Raw genomic sequence first — 21,762 nt, forward strand, 5'->3', positions numbered from 1 at the left:
GCCAAACTTGCACCATCTCATTGAAATTCATTGTTGTTACTTCTTGTGTTGTTTCAGTTTCTGCCCCTGCTGTTCAACCTGTTACAGTATCGTGTGCACCTGCTCCCTTTAGTTCTTTGCCAGATCGTCTTTGTCACTCCTTGCGTGACTTATCTCTTTTGGGTTCATCCTGTTGTATGGCTTAACATTTCTTCTTCTTTTTTTAACTTTAGCCTCTGTACCCGGGGTTCTTGAGTTTTGCCTGCTCCTTGTCAGTTTTATTTCCCTCTTGGACTTGAGTAGAGACTATTACCTCCTAAATTACATCAAGCCTCGAGTGAGTTCCTCTGACTGTGAGTCATTGTCCTCATGTGAGTTCTTAGAAAAGAAATTGAAATGATGGGAATAAAAGGAGAAAAAAAAACACACTCCTGGAACCATCAACCTCTGCCACTTCTGACTGACTCAGTCACTTCACATTCACTCGTCGAGGTTCAGATTTGAAGTTTTTTTTTTGATTCAAGAAAGCAAACAATGATTCTGCTGAGCTGAATCTCTAATTCTCCTGTTTTTATTTAAACGGGGGGAGGGAAAAAAAATAATTCACAATCTAACTGGTTTTGTTTTGTGTCTGAAAAATCAAAACATATTGTTTCGCTTACCCTTGTGTGCGGAAAAAGTTCCTTTGTGATTGAATTATAAATTCCTGGCAGGACTAGACAGCCAGCCGCTTTGGAGTCAGCGTACAGAGAGCTCCAGCCTAGCCAGCTGCTGAGAGCTGCCATCCCCAGAAAAGGAGACCTTGGCAGGGGACAGTGTTGAGACACTGTGGGTCCCCCTCCTCCAGCCTGGAGCCCTGTGAGCTCTGCTCAGCGGAGGAGGAGGAACGAGGGCCCAGCCCAACAGGAGGCTTTGCTTGTCAGGCCCTGAGCGCGTTGAGTGTGCACTCGTTGTCACTGTGCTTAACTTTGTGCGTCAGTTTGTCTGCACTGGCACGCGCGGCGTTGACACCAGATGCAGCGAGACGTATTATGTTGCAGGCATGTGTGAGTGTGAATGTGGACATTCCGAAAGAAGTGACTTGTAATTGATCGTCGAGAGAGACGTACGACTTCCTCTCTCTGTCTTTTGCTGCACCGCATGTCTTAGGAATGTTACGTCTGCCTGTCTGCAGAAAAAGTGCAAGGGATGCTTTGGAAACACAGTCCACTTAAGTGTTACAATGACAAACCACTGCGAGTTGTCTTTCAGACATGTGAGACGACGACTCTGTGAGTGTGTGTGAAAGTGAGAGAGGGAGAGAGTGTGAACGGTAAAAGGAGACAGGGAGACTCTTACACTTACACTCGCTTTTTTGTCTCCCTCTGAAGTGAAAATCTTTGGCTTGTCAGACTTGAGGGGGAGAAACGAGACGAGACCGGGTGCGAGGGGGGAGAAAAGAGACAGTGAAAAGTGGAGGAACGCACATGGTGAGAGACAGACTGGAGAAAGGAGATAAAGAGGCGGTTTGATTGACAGCCAATAGGCCTGCCTGTTTCCTGTCACACACACATGATTGCTGACCCACCCCTCTGCCTGGCTGACGCCCCTGGGTAGTCGGACCAAGATGGCAGCCCCACTTAAAGAATGAAGGATCATGAAGAGACGGACGCCTCCCAGGTCGTTCACTGTGTGTGACCTGTGTGTGTGTGTGTGTGTGCGTTCCAGTTTAATGTAAAGAACAGCTGGATCGCTATCACATAACTGGAACGCTCAACTTTTGTCGTATTGTATTGTTTGGGAACAGTTGCAGACTTTCGGGAAATATTTTCTTTGTATGTAATTTCTGCCACGCGGGGTCTCTCCGTCAAAACAACAACAACAAAAGACAAAGAGTTGATATTCGGAAGCAGCGTGGGATCATGGGAATTGTTGTCTTGTTGTCTTGTTTTGTTTCCCTGTGTGTTTGAAGTGCTTCACTGGCAGAACATGCAGGAAAAGGCAGTGAGTATATCCATTAATGACAAATACGCACAAATCTTACGGCGTCATTAAAGAGTGACCGTTACTGTGAATAGAAATATGGATTGTTGTGAGTTTGAGGAGACATTTTAACACATAAATATTTAATTTTTATTATATCCATATTACACATAGCCCTTCAGGGATGTGTCTGGACTTCAGTGAATGTCTGAGAGCAGCTATACAAACCTTATAAATGGCACACACCGAACATGTGTACACTGTGTTCAGCTGTTCCTATGAGACTGTTAGTCAAACACCAGGTTGTTGATTTTCGCTGGGTGTTGCTGGACGGGGCTCCTGCACACATCACTGTTAAACCATGACATTACACGCCGTGTGACATTATACCAAGTTCTGACATCCAGGTCACTGCATCTATCTTGTCTTGACCTATTTTGCATTCTTTTTTTTAATCAGTTACGATAACAGAACATTACACTCACCCAAATAATTGTTGGGATCTGGGAAAAACATAACTACACAAGGAAGACGAGAGAACTGATGAGATAATGTTCAAGCTGAACAAATAAAAGTTCAGGCGTCAGTGTGATCATTTCGGGGTGGGGGCGGGGGGGGGAGTTGGCGTGTGACTGCAATGGCTGGACGGTTACTATAGTAACGTATGCTAACGCTGTTGTTGCTATAGGAACCTGTTTTCGTCCTTTCAAACTAACGGTGAGCAGTAACGGTTATTAGCAGTGGCACAGAACATTTTGTGGCAGTTGTTGGCCGTATAATTCATCCCCATAATAAATGGACTATGTCTTGGTTATTTAATTTTTTTTTCCTCAATACAGCTGGAGTTTCCACTCTTTCTCTCCTCTCCTCTCCTCTCCTTTCCTCTCTTCTCCTCTCCTTCTAGGGCTCAGAGATAGGATCTCCCTCAATAGCAAACTTTGGAAGACATCTTTAAGATCCCCTCTGTCACTTCAGCTTAATGGAGCCCTCTGGGCTTGCACTACAAAAGCACACACAGACACACACACGATGCACATACACACACACGACACCCCAAGTAATAATAAGGGCAGGGAGAAGCAGCATAGATTCGAGGACTCGTAAACACACTTCATTCTCCCAACAAGTCTCTTTGATCTTTATCAAACAAAACAGTTTCCTTTGGTGTATTTTGTGTTTCCATCTCTGGGCTTGAACGCGCTGCAATGCTCTTTTCCCACTTCACTTTCCACACCCATAAATAAAACGAGAACACATTTGGATTTCCTGGCAGTGGGCTTTCAACAGGCCGTTCACTGCCACGTCTGTCAGATTCATTAATTCAGAATTGTGCAAGCGAGCTCTGGTTAATCATTTCTGGAGGCTACATGTTTACATCTCAAAGCAGTCCAGTTTGCTCGTCTAATCAAATTTGGCGTATTTTCATCATGACTTGTGTTTTTCAAGGGCTTAAATGGATGAGTGCTGTTTCTTTTCCACCACAAACGGCACTCAGCAAAACTTCCTTCAGCAAAGCCACACAGTGCTGCACAGGCTGTTTAACCAAGAAAACAAGTTCAAGCTTTCCTGTTAAGGGCTCCCACTTCCTGTGTTCAAAGAAAAAAAAAACCCTTGTCCTTCAGTTTTTGGATCCCATGGTCCATAATGAACTGATCTCTGTCTCCCATAGGCGGGCCGTTGCTATGGCAACCTGATGACGCTCTGAGGAAAGAAGGGAGGGAGAGGAGGGAGGGAGGGGTGGAGAGATGAGGAAGAAGGTAGCCACTCCAAAGATTGAGTACATTTGGGAAGATGACTCACTCTGTACTTTAGAAAAAAAAAAAAGATGTGCGTGCACTCACATCACTCAGTCTCTGCCTGCGTCTCACATACTGATGCAGTTGATTTTGGGGAAAAAGAACAAGGGACACACTATGATACTGTGATATATGGTGGGAACACACACAGCATAACAGGTCAAATGTATTTGCTCCTCAGTCAGACTCCAACTTTACATCAGACAGTGTGAAATTTTGATTTATGGTCTGAGTAATTCGATCAGACAGAGCTCAAACTTGATCATATACAGAGGACACAAACCCTCCTTTCTCCATCTATACTGGCTCCTACACCCTTGCATGGCTGTCAGCCTCTGCTTCTGCCCTGCTGTTGCCATAGAAACCACTGAGATACAGACTCAAAACAACTTACTGACAAAAAAGAGAGAAAGAAAGAAAAACCAACACATTTGGATGTTAACTGCTCTAAATGAGCTTCATACGTAGATAAAAAACCAAACGGTATTCGTCTGTGGTACTGCAAATTTCTGTCTTTGGTCTATGAGAGGATGACCTGTTTTTAAATATTGTCTTAACCATCCCTCGTGGTCAACCAGCTGGTGGCCATTAGGTCTATGCTTTATTTGGGTGTTATTATTAGGTCATTAAAATGTCCTCAATTAACATTTTGGGGGCATGGAGTGTGTGTGTGTGTGCAGGATTTACGTAAAATTGACAAGTCTTGACTGTCAAGGCCACACGGGAAAAAAAGTGCTATAGCTTTAGCTGTAAGCAATACATTTATTTAAATTAATTTGCAATTTCACTAGAAACAGATCCAACTGGCTACGAAAAGGAAGGTAGGGTACTATTTTGTAAGTAAGCTAGTTAGCAGGACAAGCTAGGCTACGAAAAGAAAGCTAGGTCACTATATTGTTATTAAGCTAGTTAGCAGGACAAGCTAGCATTAAAAGCGTACAACATTAAAAGCTAATATAACTAATCCATACTTTTAAATTCAAAACCTTTCTGACTTAGTTCTGACTTACGATTCTTTGTCTGATTAAGACAAAATGTTCAGTTTGTTCTCTGCTAATTTCTGCCTGTATTTATTAATTAAGCTACCTGGAAATGTCATGTATGTGACTCCAGTAGATAGTTTTCCTGCTCTTTTTTTTTTATATGTATTCATTTTTGTTAGTTTTCTCCATCGATTTGGTCGTTTTGTGTGCACTATATAACCCATAAGAGACAATTTAATAGAATTCCAACATTGTTGGTGGATGTTAATGTTTATGTGTGCCTTGTTATTGAATAATTCATCCATTTTATTTTACATGACACACCTGTTTATTCGCAAAATTACAGACAATGGTGAAGATCAATGTCAGGGAATTGGCCATTGTGTGTGAGTATGTGTGTGTGGACAAACTGGCTCCAAGATGCGAAGTGAGTTGTCCTGTCAACAAACATAGACGATCTTTGTTCATGCCTACCGTACACAATGGCATTCTTTCAGTAAACGAGACTGGCGCTAGGACCGAGGTCGGGCACCGGGGGAAGTCCTCTCTGCTGGCGGGGCAAGAGCACAGAAACACACGCATTCACGCGCGCGCGCACATACACACTGAGGCTCTCTGACAGAGGAGAGAGAGAGCAGAGGGATACACAGAGAGAGAGAGAGAGAGACTATAGGAACGCAGCGACTTGTGTGTGTCCGTGTGTGTGTGTGTTTAGGTACGATAGCTCGCTCGCTCGCTCGCTCGGTGGTACAAGCGACTGGCGGGGCGGATATGGAGGGGCTCAGGAAAAACGCTGGGAACTGACCGAGCACCGAGACGAAGAGAGGGAGCGAGAAAGAGAAAGAGAGAGATAGAGAGAGAAGAAGAAGGACGGACAGCACGGAAGGAAGGACGGAAGGAAAGGAGATAGATAAGTCTGAAAGAGGAGAGGAAGAGTGCGAAGAAGGGGCTCGTCTGGAACACAGAAGGATTCTAAGGTGACTTTATGGGGCTTTCACTGCTGCATGCAGGTGTGTGTGTGAGTGTGTGTGTGCGCGCGCGTGCGTGTGCGTGTATGGTGTTGACATATTCTGCCTGGCTCTGTACTTAAAGGGAAGAGTGGAGGTGTGTGTGTGTGTGTGTGGGGGGAAAGAGAGAGAGACTGCGTGTGTGTGTGTGTAGCCTAAATATACATTCATGTGTGTGTGAGTGTGTTAGAGTTTTAAGGGTTGTTTTTTTCCCACAAGCTTTAAAAAGGGGGCAAAGTGTGTAAGCGAGCTGAGCTGACCGCTGTAAACTGGAGTGAAGGGATCAAAAGGAGTGGATACTTTTTTTTAGGGAACAGCGTGATCGCGTTCCAACACACACACACACACACACTTCTCTACTTCTCTTTAAGTTGAGCCTGACAACAGCCCCTGAGTCTCTGTGTGTGTGTGTGTGTGTGTGTGTGTGTGAGAACAGGAGTTTGTATGTAGTAGGTAACAAAAACAGACAGTTCGCAGTTGCAACAGAAGCGCTGGACAGATTTTCTGTTGACTTTGCCTGCTTGTTAGTGAATGAGGCTTGTTAAGTAGTAGTAGCAGCTCCTCTGTGTGTGTGTGTGTGTGTGTGTGTGCATGCGTGTCATAGATGGCAAACAGGTTGAGGGGAGGCAGATCTGATCAGACGCACAGCAACAGAGGAGAGAGCGTGGCACAGGCTGAGCAGCAGCACATTGGATTACACACAGATGAACACACACACACACACACACACATACACACAAGCTGTGTCCAGGAGAACAGCTGGGGGAAATGTGTGTTTGTGTCAGTGCCTGTGAGCATTTTCACTTAATGCATGTGTCTGTCTATACATGTGCAGGACTGTTTGCTTTGGTATTATCCTTTGCTACTGTGTGTGTGTGAGGCTGTGTAAATGCATAATGTGAAGGGAAAGAATGTTGTGTCATGTCCTCACACAGGTGGCGTGTGTGCGTCTTCCTCCGTCTCCCCTGGTCTGGAGACAGAAGGTGGAGGATGGCAGAGGGGATGGAGGAGGGTGGGAGGGAATCAAGGCGATCAGATGACCAAGAATAAGACAGATGAGAAGATTAATCCAGTAGTTAGAGATGAAACGGGGACACTGAGGACAGGACTATGAGGAGGAGGAGGATGAGGAGAAATGGAATGAAAGCAGGGGAGATGGAGTGAAGGAGACGGAGGCTGACACGCTCTCTCCGGGAGAGCTCAGAGTGCTGCTCATTCATAATTCACCTCTATGGCAAACGTTCATTCACATATTGACCCCCCATGGCCGCGCTCAATGGAGTTCTCGCCCCTCAACCCCGCGCTGTCTCTCAATGGACACCTCCTGTGGCGCCCTGTTCAGTTAGTGTTCACTTTGGAGACAGCTGAAGCTCTCACACAACAGCCTACACTGTTTTTGTCCATTATGGTTCTTTTGACACCGGTTGTTTTTCGCTTGGAAGCTGTGATGTGAGATTGAAATGTGTAAATTGAATATTGAATTCAGTCCCCACCCCAGACACAGATAATTGGTATGGATGGCTCAGTGGGTTAGTGCTCTTTGTACAACTGTTGTTGGTCTTATTCCCTTAACACGGCTCAAACAGCCTGTAATGGATCTATAATTAATGTGTGAATTAACTGAATAGTGTGGGTTTAGAAGAAAAGCAGCAGCCAGTTTTCCTCATAATTTATGCAGTATAAATGCTCAAAAATGACCATTTAAATATTTCCTTTTGTGTTATCCTTGCCTGGAGCGACACAAAAACACCCCTCCTGTGCGGTGGTCAGCTGTGGCCCATGAGCCATATGGCGGTTTCTAAAATGCAGTCAGAAAAAAAGTGCACTGCATCGGTATCAAAGAACATTTAGTTCTGAGAGGTAAACAGTAGAGGATTACACCTTATCAGCAGAAATGGTAAAAAATGCCCTGACTTCTTTAATTTTCAGAGGTATTGGTGGACTCGGAAAATACAGTGTTGACATTCACTGCTAAAACGTGTCTGACCTTTGAGTTGTGTTTGCCAGAGATGCAGTTTTTGTAAAGACAAAAACCGCCGTGTATCCAAGGAATAGATATTCACTATGTCTCAATGCACAGTTTCCTGAACTTTGACATTTTATTTGACTCTTGTCCATGTCCTAGTAAACATGCCCACAAGGACGTGTGTCAGCCTCCGCTACACTAGGGGGCGATATGGCTCCCTTTAGCTTATCAGTATTTGGCATTTTCCAGTTGAACTATGTCAGACTAAAACAGCTTTAGCTTCAAAATGTTAAGTTCTTTAAACTGACAGATCTTGTCAGTCAAATAATGCACCGATCACTACCCTACATACTTTTTTTTTTGTCATTTGCGTTGGTATGGACGTGACGCAATACTTCCTCTAGAGAGCAATGCTGGCATCAATTAAGAGGTTATTTTATTTTGCTTGATCTGAAATAGAAACACAAGTGGAGTTTAGCATGGGTGGAATCTAAGACCACTGAATTTAAGTCGCCGTGGATGTAATTCCCCGCAATCTTGCCATTTTTAAATCGACTCTTTCTCATTTTCCTGACTGATTGGACTATTGACTCTATACTGCCCCCGAAATTTCCAGTGGTATTGCTCTGTTTCTCCGTCCGTCTCCCTCTCTGTCCTTTGTGTATGTTGAGTATGTATTTTAAAAGTCCAGGTTAAGTCAAGCCAACACATTAATTAGATTTTTTTCTAACATCATGTAATTGTTAAATGTGCTGTGTGTCTCTATGATTGTAAAATTTCTACAGCACATCATGGTCCTACAAATTCGGTAGTCAAGGGTTTGATTCCCACTTGGTACAAGTAGACTAAAAATAGTTTAACTAATTAAAAGCATCTTTCACACACACAAATGAAAAAAAAAAAATAGATTAAAGCACCCTCCACCAGTCATTAAACGTTCACCTCTGGCTCAGTGAAAACTTGACTAACACGCAGGAAATAACCTTGTCCCTCTAGCACAGCCTGTTTCCAAACTTTCATTAACCCCCAAAAAAAACGACAAAAACCCAATGCTAATGTCGGAGGAAAGCATGATAGGTCTGTTTGGATTCATCTTCCAATTCATTAGTCTTGCCAGTGTGTCTACGTGTACTGTAAGAAGGTGATCAATGAAAAAGTGGAAAACCTTTCATGGAAAACAATAGTCCTACACACATATAGAACATGGCGTAACTGTTAAAAGTTCCTTCAGTTTAAGTTTCTTCTCTGATTTCTCTATTATAAGTCATTGTTGTTGTTCCTTGTGTTTTTTGGCAGTCGGAATCTCAGAATATTGCCTTACTGCCTTCTCTTTCCATTGCCTCGTCTTCTCCTTCTGTCCCTTATCGGTTTTACCTTACCCTATTAAAAGTCTATTTATACCCAAATTTTCCCCAAGTGTGGACCTGTGGCCCAACAAAAACTTCCATCGACTCTGTTCACAGTTCCTGGCTGGAGAAAAATCAGCTCCAGCTTGTGTTGGAAATCTTGTGAGCTGCTGGAGGAAGTGTCAGGTGACCCAGACTTATTAAAGCAGAAGCAATTACTGATGCAAATGATGTGACAGTATACATACCACTAGAAGGGTATTTAGTGTAATCTGCCTGCAGAATTTGATCAGTTAATCACAACTTCTTGAGCAGCTCCTCTTATATGGCACCTGCCATGTTGCACTGCCATGTTTCTTGAGTTTTATCACAAACCCAAGGGAGATTTTGTTTTTAATGTCTCCTGCGGGCCACTTTAGCTTCTTCTAGATGATTGGTGACCACAAGAGTGAGGAGTGAGGCGTTTATTTGGAGGCTAAGTCTAGATGCCGCAAAAGTCCTGCGCTCTAATTCGTTAACACTGTAATTGCTTGTCATTTCTGAAGGTTGTGCCTCTCTTAATGTATTTAACCCCAAAATAAGCTCATTTAACACTGAACTGCCCATGTGCAGATTCTGTGCAGAACTAAATTACAAAGTGTCACGGAACTTCACCAATGTTACGCTGTTAAACTCATAGAAGAAGAACAGATGTGCAGTGGAAATACCTCTTCATGAGCACACCGTTTGTCCCTGAACTGAAGGGCTCCTGTGTTATGACTTTGACCAGAGGCTTGGTCCAGGATATCTCTAGGGTTCTGTTGCACGACCTTGGTTGCTATGACATTCCGACAGTGTTGCACTAGCTTTCCATAGGCTCTGTGTTAAGTTAACTTGAAGCACTGTGGCTGAGTAAACTTTCATTCAACTCCGTTTTAGTGCTTAATCACACTGAAATGATTCTTTCTAATCAATTATGTGGAATAAAGTCTATTTAACTGTTAGAATTATTAAGCCTTGTTCATACAGAGAAAGATGTTCCCCCTACACGTACTTTTTCTTTTTTAGTTTCCAGTAAAAATGGGATGAAATGATCAAATTTGAGATTTTTTAACTCTGGGTATTTTAGGGCTCCTGAAGTTTGCAGATTCTCCTGAACGCCTTCTTCTTGTTCAAATAAATATGCTGGTTATGTAGTCATTAGTTTTAAGTTACCCAGCAAGTACCTCAGTGTCTTCCTGGTTAACCTGATGATTTTTTTAAACTCTGCACAACCAGGACTTGTGTTTGAGATTCTAAACATGTCAACGTTTCCCCGACATTCACCACTGCTACTCCCAATTTTGAGCGCCGATGTTAAAATTCCCCATTCATCATTAATATCAATGTGCCACTAACGATTATCACTCATAACTTGCACAAGTGAGCACCAAAAAGCCACTAATTAAAATACAGAAGACAAAAATGATTAATCAACAGTGATATTAAGCCATTTAATTTAACACTATTTTGAGCTGTTGTGGCATCCTCATGGACGCTGGCACAACAGCACAGCTGCTGAAATTCTTTTTTAAGCAAAATGCATTTATGCTAAGCTTTGAATGTTTTCGGCAGTGTTTCATTTATGCTGTTGCTGTGCAGTTCTTTTGCACCAACAGTGATGGGAAGTGGCATTTGGCTCAGGCCAGAATAAAGCAGCGTCTCTGTGGCAACACACACAGTAAATTGTACAGATGACTCTTAGGTCCACAGTGCAATCGTTTCATAATAAAATGGGTATTATGATATATTTGGTTTACCTGACATCGGAATTATGGTTTGCCTAGTTTGCGGTGTTTAATTTGTGCCCTGTTTGGTGAACTGTGCCTCTAATGTGTTAACACAACTGGGGAGTTAAAAGTACGGTTTAAAGCTGTGGTGGAAACACAGTCGGCCTAAGTGGCCAAGATGGCTTAGAAGAATAATGCTCCTCTGTATCCCCCAGGTTATAATTGCCTTCAATAGGCCTCCTGCTGATTTGAAATGGACTCATTGTCCACAGTGCTGGGCACCTCAGCTCAATTAGGCTCCCTCTACTTAGCCATGCTGAGCTATCGCTGGTCGCATCCTCACAGTGCAGCGCACATGTTACATACAGAGCGGTCACGCGTGCACGTGTGTGCGTGCATTGACACTCACAGAAAAACTTCAGCGGGTAAAAATAGAGCTTATAAACGAGGGGAAAAAGTTTTTTCATGTTTACGAGTGGTGATGTCATGTTTGGTGTCGATCCATAGTTGACGTATTGGAGGGCAGCTGTGGCGAGTATCAGCCTGCTCAGCCTTGGCTCTGTTATCTGATGTCTCTTTTTGTGCTTTTAAAGGAGCAGAGGAGTTGCCTCTTGTACATATATATATATATATATATATATATATATATACATATATATGTATATATACACATATGTATGTGTGTGTGTCTGCCTCTGTCTTCGTACTTGTGTGTGTATGTGGTGTTCGCTGCGGTGGAGACATGCACGCGGTGACGCTGATCTGGTTGCCTAGCAACACAGGAACGTGGGTGGAAGGATTTCCTGTCCTTAGGAAGCTTTGTTTACAAGTGGGGGTGGAGTCTCTGTATGTATGTATGTGTGTGTGTGTGTGTGTGTGTGTGTATAGGTTTGAGTGTACATTTCAGCCGTATGCTTGAGTGCTTGTGTGTGTTTAATGTATTTCTTTTTGCCTCAAGTACAAGTGCTAAAGAGAAGTCACTTAAGACAAACACACACACATGCATAAACCCACTGTGTACACATGCTGTACAGGAAGAGAGAAAAGGAACAAAAAAAATAAAAACCCATCCCTCTCTCGTCTGTTGAGTTAGATTTGTGTTGCATAAGTCCTCTAGCTGTGTCTGTTTGCTGAGCGCTGTCTCCTCCTGTTCTACCCAAACACTCTCCCTGTGTCACACTAACGCCAGCCCACCGCACTCACGCCAGGCCGCCTCCCATTAATGATGTCATCAGCATGTCTCAGTTTATGTCTCTTCTCTCACATGAAATCGTAATTATGTGTTCTTGCCCTGCATGTGATCGTGAACACACACACACACAAACTTGTTTTTATATCTTATTGAGGACATACCCTTGACATGATGCACACCCTTTCCCCTTACCCTAACCTTAACCGTCTCAACCAAGTGCCTAACCTAAACCCTTACCTGAACCCAATTCTAACCCTAATCCTAAAACCAGGTCTTAACCCTGAAAAAGCCCTTTAAAGTTGTGAAGCCGAGATAAAAACAGATTTAAGATAAACAGATTCCCCCCGGGATTAATAAAGTATTCTGATTCTGATTAAAATATCCCCACAAAGGTAGGTTTTTATATTTTGTTTTGGATCACACAAATATATAAATACAAATAAACACACACAGAGCCTGGCTGTCCTGCAGGCGTTGGACATCATGATTATGTAATTGACACTGACTGAATGGGATGACGTCACCTTGGCTCCCTCTGACTATCCTGTCTTTCTGGCCAGCTACAGTGATGTCATAAGTTGTTGCAGCCATATGGGGTGTGTGTGCTTGTGTGCTGGCATGCATAATCACATGTGTGTTGGGACAAAAATGACCTCAGGAACTGTCTGATTTATATAATGCGCTCGCTCCTCCCATATTGTCCCCTTTTCTTCTAGCAACAGCTAATAGATAGTTTATTGTTCTGTATGTATTGGTCTGAGCAACACGAGGCACATAAAGACATAAACACACACACAAGACTTTGCACAGCTATTATTCTAAGGACACTGCACTGACAAAGCATTATCCCTACCTTAACCAAAATTCAAATCTTAGCCATAAACTTGAAGCAGATCTTGCTCTCCATGAGCACTACAAATGTTTCAGTCCACACACACACACACGCACGCTTGCACACATACATACACAATTGCAGCACCCCTGAGAGTGGATTCTATTTGAAATGGATACTCCAGTGTCTCGCAATTGGTAACTCCATCTCCACGTTGCCCCCAGTCTGTGACTGTCTGACCTTTTGTTGATGCTCATACTGAGAAGCTTCAACAATCACAGGCAGTCAGTGAATGAATGAAGAGAGATTATGCACAGTCGTCTCCACAGATACTGTATGTGCCAGTTCTTATTTTAGCAAAAGAAAATGCATAATTCTAGTGGTTGGCCTTGCTCCGCTTTCAGCAGAAATATCCGTTTTTAGCGTGTTGTTTGAGCTACGAGGTTTTAAGCACAGAGTGCTCTATTTGTGTCTTTGCTTGAATAGGCTGCCTGTTGTGTTCTCCGACCGTTGTGGTTGAAGCTGTGAGCACTAGCCAGCTTTGGATGGGAGAACTGGGAGCTTTTAACAGACATAAAGACACGCACAAAGACAAATAAACACACTTTGTCTCTCTGCAGTCCTCTTACACGTTTCTCTCTCTAACCTCAAACCCCAAACCAAAGGGAAATCACACCGCACACTGACTTAACAGTTTATGAACCTAGTAGCAACACATGCACACAAATGCTTTAAGGATACACGCTTTGCACGTGCACAAACACAAAATATGCAGATTTTTCTAATAAACTGATTAGCATTAGCTCTGCTTAGACCACAAACACATTCCACTAACCACATAAGAGCTTAACACTGTACAAACTGGAACACACACAAGCACACATGGACCGACACACATAGATGCAACAAGAAACCGTTTCAATCGTGCCTTTACTTACATAGTGAGTAAAATACAAATGTGGAATTCTTTTTTTTACATAGAATTCATTTTTATGTCAAATTGTAGATAGTAAGGATGAGAGTGTTTTGTTGTTTTTTTCATTCTTGGATTGGCATGCGGCATTGAGCAATCAAAAGTAGAACAATTTAACTGCAGTATTTACGACATTTGCTAATTAGGTTGTTTGAAAAACAATTAATTATTCAGCCCTAGTTTGGCATTAGCTGCACTTCCACAAAGTGGTACATCCCACATTTCCACTGTGGGACGTGTAGGCTGATGATGGTGGTAGCTGCCTCATCTTTGTAAATAGTGTGACATCATAACAGCAGATTAAACAAAGCAGAATGCAACACAGGATACACTTGTGTGCGCTGACATCATTAAGAAAGAATAATTAATAAAGAAACGCCAGAAACTTTAACTCATCCCTAAATCATAAGGCACGGTTTGTGTTTTCGTTCCCCTTCCGTCCCTCTTGTTGCCTTATCCGTCAACCAATCAGTGCACTGCAGAGTGTTTGACTCCAGTCATGTGCTCTGCCACTGTGCTAATTACCCCGACAGAAGGATGCCAAAAAGTGGGATGGTACAGATTTTGGTACCTCGTAATTGTGGAACCTTTTTTTTTACAGGTTCTGACAAATCTAGAAGCTGACTATTGCGTAACACACCAAACTGTAATGCTTGTTGGAAGCCAGGCTTCAGAGCTACAGTAATTATACACATTTACATAAACGTACAGTATGTATACATGCATACACTCCCCCCCATGTCACCCCTGCACCCCCTCCTGGGACTCCCAGGGTCTTAGTCAGCGTCTGTGTGTCCATGCGTGGGCCTGTTCTCTGGCAGTGTGAGGGGGGAAAAATACCTTCCTGTATGATGTAAACACCAAAGTTGCTCTGTGTGTGTGTGAGTGTGTGTGACTGGCATGTAGGATTCGCTCTGTCTGACAGTTTTCCAAATTATTCCACAGCACTGTGCAGTTTCTTTTTAAAGATAAGTTTCTCTGCCATCTCTGCTTTGTTCCGCTGCTCACAGTGGAAAGAGATGGCAAAGACATAGGAGACGGAGGAACTGACATGTGACATCACTAACTGAGGCGAGGCAGGGAGGTAAAAACAGAGGTCACAGCTTTTCACTTTAAAAAAATCTCTCTTTTTTTTGGTTTTCATGCACACAGCATGATAGTCAGTGAGTAATGCCAAACAAGTGAGCCTCATTATTTTTTACCATTTTTATAGAAATAATAATTACTGAATCTTCAGGAGGCCCATTATTGTTATTCCTTTTTTTTTTTTGGTTTAATTTGGTACCTGAGTCACATTGAATGTGTGTGTGCCCTATGAGAAAATGTCAAATCTCAAAGATCACTCAATCAAGGATCAGTATATCCCTGGCATAAAAAGTACTTAAATATTAATGTAGCCCAAATACAATGTCACATTATTATTACTCCACTGCATGAGTTAAGCTTTGTTTACTATTCTAAACTAACTAAGGTAAAGTGTAGTGAAATACTGCAGTGACTAGTTTGCAAAAGGCTGATTAAAAACGGGAAGATCGGTGCAGCAGAGGGAAAGATATCCTGAGTTTCCGTCTTAACTGTGGCTCAAGCTTCAAAAGCTCATTTCCTTCACTTTCTCGCTCGTGCAGCCGCTGACAAACTTTGCTCTGTTTGATAAACCTGAACAATGTATGCATGCAACCCACTCAAAGAATGTTGGGACAGAGCCAAGTTTACCACTGGGTCTTATCGCCTTATCTTTTAATTACACTTTTTAATCGTTTTGGAAATGAAAATAGTAATTGTTGCACTTTAGTAGGTGGAATTTTCGCCCACTCTTCCCATATACAAGATGTGAGTTGCTCAGCAGTCACTGTTGTCTGATTTTTCCTCGTCATAATCTACCAAACATTTTCAATAGGACACAGATCTGGACTGCAGACAGGCCAGTGAAGCATAACTGGCATTGTCTGAAGTAGACATGGATCTCCTGGGAAACAATTATGTCTTGATGGGGGCAAATGTAAAATATTAGCCTTGGCATCAATGATACTTTCACATATATGCAGATTGCCTATGCTATGGGCACTGATGTCTGTCCCAGAGAACTCGGGTCGCATTTCTTGATACAGCGGCGGACTGTGTTAAGTGACAGTGATTTTCCAAGGCATTCCCAAACCCATGTGGCTGAGTCCATCACAGCGGCAATGACATTTTCTCTTGTAATACAGCCTGAGGTCCTGATGTTCTCGCATATTCAGCACCAAGATTTCCCCTGACTCCCTCAATCTTTTTACAGTATCATGTTCTGAAGATGAGGACCTGCTAATTGTGGAATCTTCCAGGACAGCATTACTTATGTAGCCTTTTCTGTTTTGCAGACAGTTATTTTGAGTGTGTTGCAGCCATCGCACACAATTTTTGTCTATACTATTCACTTGATACAAGTCCCTTTATAAAGTCTTTTCTATGTACTTTTATCTGTTAATTCAAGGTTCAGATGACAAAGAAAGTGTATCTATCAACTTATCTGGAGGGCAGAAACCTAAAATGTCAGGAAAAGTAATGGAACAAGATTAAAGAGAACATGAAAGTAGGAGACCATGTTTTGTGGTGATTGTGTTTTTTTTATTTTAAATATTCTAGTCTGCCTGAATAGAAAAGTAGAAAATGTGTTTCAGGCGTATTTGTTTGGGTAACATGCTTTCCCATGACCATGGACTTGCCCCGACTGTCGGATTTGTTTGTGAAGTAATACCATATTTCGCTTCTTGCATCTGCAGACAAGCTGTGGAAGGTCGGAGAGAGCACTTATATTAAGGAGCGGAAGTAGAGAAGTGCGCGCACACACACACACACACACACATGCACATGCCTACTGTTACACATTGATGCAACACAGCACTTATTCAAACACTGTTATTCTTGCAGCACTATCAGCACAATGGGACATTGCACCAGTTTTAACAACAGCGTAATTTACCACTTCTACCCCCCATAAACTAACCAAGAGTCAAAGATTCCTTGCTGTATCCTGAATCCTATTGCTTTTTGCAGGCTGAATGAACAATATGAACCGTTTAAGCTGGTGAGACATCTAAAAAATGGGCCATAATTTAGCTCCTGCATAACCCCAAATTCCTCCCCAGCCTACTGCTTATGATTCGAAACACCACTGTGCGCATTGAGATTGAGGCAGAGGGGACATCTGCCTTGTTCCTGTGATAACCTATAAAGAATTCAGTACACAGATGGGCTGAGCTACCTGCAGTCCTGATGAAACACAGCTTTCTGTGTTGTAGTCAATGTCACTTTCCTGGTACTGGACTGACCCTGTGTCTAGTAACGCCGCTGCAGCTTGCTGTATACAGCAGTAGGGAAAGCCTTAAGGGACAATATTGGCAAATGCAGTCATGATAAGGAATTATAAAGTTAAAGCTACAGTGCGTAGCTGTTTGACTTTTGTTGTTATTATTCTGCCTCTGATTGGTCTAAAAACAGGCTCTGTCAAGAAAAACTATCAGACCTGACTGAGGGTGTGCATGTGTGTAAACAACAGCGTTGCAGGGGCAGACGGGGACAATAATTCATGTCTAGAAGTTTTTGTGGGGGTTTCTTTGTTTCTTTGTTTTCAGTCATATTCCAGCCTGTTTGGAGGTTGCTGTTGCCTCCATCTGTCTTGACATAAAATGTATGAAGAAATGAATATAACAGACATTTGTTTATATTTACAATTACACACTACAGTTTTAATAAAGAACCATATGTGAATGTGGCTTTTTTTGCACGGCAGACGTTTGCTTTTCGGTGTTAAATGTGTTCCTGCTGCTGGTTTCAAGCCCAAACCGAAGTTATGGCCGTGACTGACAATTGTCAGTCCGGCATGATTGACATTCACACGGATGATAAAACACGCACAAACCCTCAAATGTGAGTACATTTGTCCACTCATACCCAGCAGCAGCTGCAAATTAAGAAAACTAACTGTCCTCTTGGGTTTCTGTGTGGAGTGCTCACAATGGGGCAAGATTTATTGCGGTCTATAATGAAGCAGGAACACATTCAACACTTCTCTGCACAAACATTAAGAGCCAGGTGCAAAACAACCTCCTCCTGTCATCATATTCATCATACACACAGTCAGATCTGGTCAGGGGGCACACAGGAGATCACATTAGAAATTACATGTGCTGTGTGTCTGTTGCTAGGCAACTTTGTCACAATACCCCTGTGACCTTCCGACCCTGCCAAAGTCAGTGTTGCTGTCCCCGTCTCACACTTGTATGTGTGTGCATGTGTGTGTGTGTTATCTGAGACGATGATGCGACTGCCACATAGCAACTGAGAACAGCTGTGATTTCACTGTGCGTGCGCATGTGTGTGTGTGCGCATTTTTGTTGGTGTGAAGTCGACGTCTCTGTTCGTCTACGCACACTCCCACAATAATATAGCACACTGTCACTTCCACAGTGTGTTATCGGCAAAGACTCTATCAGCCAAAAATGTACCCCCCACACACACACACACACACACTATCCCACCACCCTATTCCCACACGCGCACGCTCAATTCTGTTGTCAAATCACAGCCCAAAGTACAGAGCAGAGGGAGCGACGAAGCAGTCATTTCCCTCAAGATCCATTCATGTAAAATACTGTTTTTCAAACCTCTCTCTCCCTCTTATTCAATAATCTTATTCATCTCTCTCTTGACTGCAAAACCAAACACGCCTTGTCTTCTGCTTCCTGGCAAGAGGCTTTGTGCCCATGTGCAGGCGAGCGGGTGCTTGCGTGTGGGTTTTCTCCGCTTCTCTCCATAAGAGGAATGTCCTTGGCCTGTTCGACCTGCATGCTCCCACTGAGCCCTCTGTCAACCACCTGGGGCGGGCTCTCGCGCTCCCCTCCAGCCAGTCAGGAGCCCTGGCAGTTAATGACATCAGTTAGCGGAGGATCTTTAGGACCGGCCCCTTGAGGTGATTCGTCGGAAGAGTGCTCTTATTGTTATGATGATTAAGTGTTATATGAAGGGCTATCAGAGGAGAGCCCCTTAATGAAAGTGGAGCACAGAGAGCAGAGGCAGCGGCGGCAGCGGCGGCGGCATGGAGATAGAAGAAGAGTAGGACTGGGGGGGGGCGAAATAAGGGGGGTTTAAGGTGGGAAAAGACAGAAATGGGGAGAGAACGGGGGATTGCAGGACTGAATATTCAGCAGCTGTGTCCAGACTTGCTGACTCCGGGTGTTCATGCTCTGAATGTACCATGAGAGGTAGACTGTGTGCACGGGAACCTGCTGTAAAAGAACAAAAGGAGAGAAGACGTACAAGTAACTGGTTTTGTCTTCTCGTCTTCAGTTTTCATGTGTATATCTGTGGAGAAATACAAGATGCCCGTGTGTGTCTGTGTGTGTGTGCATGTACGATTACTGGAGTTTCCCTTGCTGTTTGGTAAAAGAGTGGAACGCCCTGCCTCAGAGGAAAATTCCATCCTCAGCTGCTCCTACACTGTTATAAATCAGCGAGCTGGGATGTCCAACGCATTCTCCTTTTTTTGTGAATAAGCTTTTGTTATTTGCCTTTTTTGTTGTATCCACTTTCCGCAGCCTTCCTCATCATGTTTACTTAGCGTTTTTCCTACATTTCCCACAATGCCCTTTGACACTCCTGTTCCATCCTCTTCCTCTACTCTGAGAATCTCTTCAGTTGCTACTGTAACAAACTGTCTGTGGGTGAAAGTTGTCACAAATACAATGGGAATTTATATTGAGTGCAACTTTTTAAAATTAAGGAACTTTACTTAAAACTGTTAATTTGAGTTTTCCTTCTAAATAAATCCTGATTATAATGTCTGTTACACTTTCCAAAGAACAGCAAAAGCTTAGACTGAGTACTTGAAGAGTTTAAAGGTGTATTTTTCCTTTGGTGCGGGCTCCAGCAAACCTCAACATATTTCATTAGTATGGCTTCCACAGGAGAGCTGGAGTGTCCAATACTGTTTCACAGGTTACCCTTACAAGAATAACATTATGGGGAAACACTAGAGAACAACGATTTTATTTGACTGTCTACCTGATGGTTTTTCTCCGCGCTGTGATATTTCTCAGGAGCAATGGCTGAAATTAAATTTGTGGCTCACCTGCCAACAGCTGTTAAACTAAGGTTTAAACCCAGCAGGAATCATTGTTTACCAGATGGACTACAACTATGGCTGCTACTGGCATACGAGTAATAAACAGGTTGAACCTGACAAAGAATTGGGAGCTGAGGCCGTGGTAGAAGAGCAGGCTGAAACAGGGATAATGTTCCCCTGTATAATTAACATTTTAATGTTATCACCCAGTCTGACCCTGAATAAATGGATCTGATCTACTTCTTGCAGATTACAGAATTTGACTGAATTGAAACGCTCGCCCTTTAGAGACAGCTGTGGATAGGGCAAACTGAAGGCTTTCTTCTACACATGATCTGCAGTCTGAGCTGCACTCAGCACCACAGACTCAGCGCCGAGAATCAACTCAGTTCAGCTCAGAGTTTATTCACCGTAAATGCCATTTATGCAAAAAAAAAAACAACAACATTATTTTCATGCTCAAGAAAAAACCCCATGTGCAGTCAGTTTGGATGTGACCACTGCAGTTATCACCACACAGAGTACTTTAGTTGCAACACAACCTGCTGTCATCCAGCAAGAGGCGGTGACTTCTGTATTACAGCTGTTGACACGGCAATCATCGTGACAAAGGACAGCCCGCCGTGATGTTAACCTCCTAGGGTTGTTGATTTATCCGCAGTGGTAATACACCGTTGACCTCAGCGCAGTCTTTTGGCCGAGCAACTTGAAGTATTGCTATATGATTTTTCAAATAAAAAGTTAAGATTCAGTTCAATATTTACTGTGCTATAAATTTGAAAACCCGGAGCATTAATGAGTGACACCGTTAAAATGTTAACGACTATACTCTAAGGCTACATCCACATTACTCCAGTTTCCATTTAAAAATGCATAAATTCTGCTGCAGATACACCTGCCATCCCCAATGCCCCGGTGGATAATGAAGTTTGATAATGCCATTTTTGGTTCAACAAAGTCGTGCGCTGCATTTTAGTTTGAATGGGCAGAAGCCGAGGTCTTTGGAAACGATACTGCGGTTTACCCGCATTCACTTCCTGATTGATGTCGGCCTCAACTTGACTATAAGCTACTTTAACACTTGAAAATCAGTTTTAGTTTCACCTTGTTGTCGGTCTCATAACAGAAATCCTGGCTCTTATTACTTCCCCTATTGCTGTTTCTTGTTAGTGGTAGAATCAGCTTCATTAGGAACATAGACAAATAAAAAATAGTACTGTGTAAATGCTGTCTTTGCTATTTTCAAATTGCAATTTCAATTTAAAAAACAATTAATTGTTTAGCTGTACCGTTGAGCCCTTCACCTCACGGATTAATCTGTCAAACTCACCGTCACGGATTATTATTATTATCATTGGTGTCTGCATCAACACACACTATGGATGTCTGTGAGCTGTTGAATGGACAGGCCCAGTGTTGAAATTCCATTTTACTCATTCAGCTATTAAATGCGGTTGAATTAGGTGTAAAAATCTGAGCAGCAGTGGCACTGACTCAACTTCTCTTGGCTTTTTTTCATGGAAACAACTGTTGTGCTCGGGATCGTGTGCAGAAGACGTTTCAGCTATATTTAGCTCAACAGTACAGTGCATTAAGAAAGTATTCAGACTCTACTCCGGGATTGTATTTTGTTGCTTCATGCTGGTACGTGTGGCAGCACACCAACAAGCACTCAGCTCTTTGTGTTGTTTTAACAGACTGCTTACTGGTTAGCTTCTCCTTAAGTGGCCACGTTGGTCGTTTTCCAACAAATGCTCCTATCATTGGCTTTCATTTGGCACTGGGCAGATGGAAACTTCAGTCTTCAGCTCCACAGCTGATGTCATGCATTTCATCAGGAGGGGGGGGGTGAGAGAAGACGTTGTAAGATAAACTGAA

The 21,762-nt window shown here is 42.9% G+C and overlaps 1 protein-coding gene across 1 annotated transcript in view; it reads left to right on the forward strand.

Moving 5' to 3' along the window:
• Positions 1 to 5,411: 5,411 nt before the first annotated feature.
• ches1 (checkpoint suppressor 1) overlaps positions 5,412 to 21,762 on the forward strand; it is a 67,849-nt gene continuing 51,498 nt past the window's right edge. The window contains exon 1 of the mRNA XM_044048819.1: positions 5,412 to 5,697. The gene's annotated coding sequence lies outside the window, so the exon portion shown is untranslated. The remainder of the gene's footprint in view (positions 5,698 to 21,762) is intronic.

Source organism: Solea senegalensis, linkage group LG17 (assembly GCF_019176455.1).
Source record: "Solea senegalensis isolate Sse05_10M linkage group LG17, IFAPA_SoseM_1, whole genome shotgun sequence".
NCBI lineage: Eukaryota > Metazoa > Chordata > Actinopteri > Pleuronectiformes > Soleidae > Solea > Solea senegalensis.